Raw genomic sequence first — 3,231 nt, forward strand, 5'->3', positions numbered from 1 at the left:
CGAGCCGAGCGACGCAGCGTGAGCGTGGAACTCAGCCGCGACGAGGTAGCCGCGTGCGCAACACCGGCAGCGCCCACATCACCGGCCGTTTAGCTGCGCGCGCTACCCGCGGACAGATACCTGTCCCGCTCGCACCTACTGCCAGACGCGTGCGTCTCTGTCTCGCGCGGAGACGTGGAAAAATGTATCTAGTTCTGTAGAGGCGACGCGGAGTGCAGTAGCTAAGTTTTTTTTTTTCGTTTCAATAAATTTGTGGTTGTTCGTCTCGCTTAGGCGCGCGCCCGGGGCGTCGTCGAGTGAGACGGTGGATTGCCACCGGGTTACGCCTTCCGCGCGTTCTCGTTATTATGTAGGTTGGCCACGTATTAGAGGCTCCATGTACTGCGCAAGTATAAAATATAATATTGTCGTAAATACGAGTTGTTTGCGGCGTGGCCGGTTATTTATGTTCGGTGCGCGTCGCTACCGGCGTACGCGCCGCCTTCTATATTAGCACATAGCATCGTCGATACACAACGGAAAATTTATGTAATATTGTGATGAGCACGTCTTGTTTATATGAGAAGAATTATATCACAAATACTTAAAAATAATGTTGTGTTTCTGCCATTAATGACACCAGCAGGTGAATTTGAATGACCAATAAAAAAAACTAGACAAGATCATCTGACATTTTAATCATTTTTGGCACATTTTTATTGCTACATGTTTATGAAACACATATTCGATATCTGACGCCTATTTTTATATGGAAATATTAACTAAATGAAGGATTTGTGCATAAATAATTATGCATTTCTGTAGACATTTCCAAATATTATAAGGCGTGGGTGATATATTCGGTTGCGAAGGTATAAATTATCGAAAAGAGACGAATTTTATTTAAACAATGTTTTTTTTTTTGTTCTGCTATTAAAGGATACTATGATTTATTTAACTTTTATTCTATTTCCAAATACGGATTCTGAAATACGATGCAGCATGTTCTCAGTATTTTCGTGTCAATGTTTTACACAGTGAATTTATAGCCGTTTCCTAATTTTACACTACCTTATCTTTTAAGATTGCACTATGGTGTCTCCCTGCCTAATTAAAGAGCTTTTCTAAATTACTTTTGCCGGTTTTAAAATCAACTCTTTACGCATGAATAGTGATTGTCTCAGTTGTTCTATAGTTTAGCTTATAAATATGTACTTGGAACCATTAATTAATAAGAAAAAACTGGGTACATACTTGAATTTAAGTGTATATTATTTCATTCCAAGACTTTTTCCTGTGTCTCAACTCTTCTCGACTGGTTAACACTATGAAATAAGATAGATAACATTTGTAAGTGTAATTTACCTTGTAGACACAAGCTTGACTTCTATCTTATGTATTCGATATATGCGGTTTATCTTAAGGTCTTCACAGATGAAACCTTCTATAGAAAGAAGCAGTTCTGTCTTAAAAATATTTCAATGAAAAAAAAAAGATGAAAACTAACACCAAACTTAATTAAAAGTCCCGTAACTAGAGACACATCAGACCACACGGACATCTTCCCGAAACAAGTGACATTGTCCCCGAACACACGATCATAACGGACAGTCCGACACGCGCGAAACGTACAATAGGAACAAAAACAATTGTCACTCTGAACGGACATTCCATACAACAGACACGGTCACAAACAAGCAATCAAGCACACAAACAGACAAAAACGAAAAACATCAAAACATATTAGGGGATGAATTGTCTACGAAATTGGCATCTATTCTGTGAAACTACGGGGGCTCGTGGCTCATTGTTAGACTATAAAACTGTAGAGTATATTTAGTTATTTACTTTTAATATTAGGAAACAAATGGTTTATGGTGATGGAACAAAGTGTGATTCTCCGGCTTTTGTTGGAGTGAGATATAGTCACGACCACCGAGGGGTGGCGTTGCTAATTTTGTAATTAACGGGACAATGTTATTAGGATTTGGATGAGTTTGACAGTTTTTCTATTACGTTCGCTTTTTTCTCACATTTTGATCACGAGCGTTGTACAGATTTCTGTGATTGTGATGTGTGTCTGGTTTATTTCAGCCCATATTTTTCAGCTTGAAAGAAAAGCGTGTAGGTTTTACCTTATTATCCAGTTAAATTAGTTTCGTTTTGCTCTACAAAGAAATATGTACATTTCTAAGTTCAGCTATTCAGAAAATCAGGACGCGTTGATGTCTTTTCTTTGCCTTTATCACACACAATATTTACTCAAGTTTAGAGTTTAATGTTTTCTTATATGAAGAAACCTATTTAAAAATCATCTAAGTTATAAAATTACACTCCTGAAAAAAATTACAATATTGTGCAATAGTGTTGTAACTGACCAAAAATTGTATTTGAACGATAACAGTACCCAGTTCAGTACCGATTGAACAACGAAACCTCAGAATCGATGGTCAAACAATCGTTCTAACATCGTATCGGAAAACTCAAGCGTGTTAACAACTGAGCACGCTACCGGCCCCATAAAAGCGAATTGTATCTGCACTTCGATCGCTGTAGACCTTATAAAGCGGCCGGCTAGCCGAACGCCTTCTAAAAATAATGTTTTGGCTCATCATTAGCCCGACAATGCGACGAGATCGGTTCGTGCTTTGTCTTTTTAGTCGGTGACGCAATTCATACCGAAACGGAACAATAAAAATTGCAAAATCATCACACAAAATTCAACCCTACTTCAATCATTTTAAGGTTGAACTTCGCGTGATTGGTGCCACTGTTGATCTCTAAAAGAATTGTCCGTTGACAACAGAGACATCGAAGCTGTTCTTTTTTTGAATATCGATTGTAAAGAGCATTCTCATGGGCTGTGAGAACTTTCAAGGAGTACAGTCGCGGCTTAAATTCTTTTCTATTCAACTTGTCTTTGTTAATGCTCATTGTGAAGCCTGAAGTCACTTGTGTTCGTGACGATACAGCGGGTATGATGGAGGATATCTAGACAGCTATATCGGGGTAAATTGTGATGTTGCCATATTGAAATAGTTCCCTATATGTCTGGGAGTTTAACTCGGGTTAATAGCCTGATTGACTCGTTACCCGAATATGGGAGTTCTTTTATATTTGATATTTATTTTATTCCTAGGTTTGTTGTTAGACTGAAGGTAGCTTGAAATTGAAGCAGTTTCTTTCAGCTATTCAACTGCATTATTTGAAGGTATCAGTTACCAGAAATATTGATTCATAAGTAAAGATCTT

Source organism: Helicoverpa zea, chromosome 18 (genome assembly GCF_022581195.2).
Source record: "Helicoverpa zea isolate HzStark_Cry1AcR chromosome 18, ilHelZeax1.1, whole genome shotgun sequence".
In the NCBI taxonomy this organism is placed as follows: domain Eukaryota; kingdom Metazoa; phylum Arthropoda; class Insecta; order Lepidoptera; family Noctuidae; genus Helicoverpa; species Helicoverpa zea.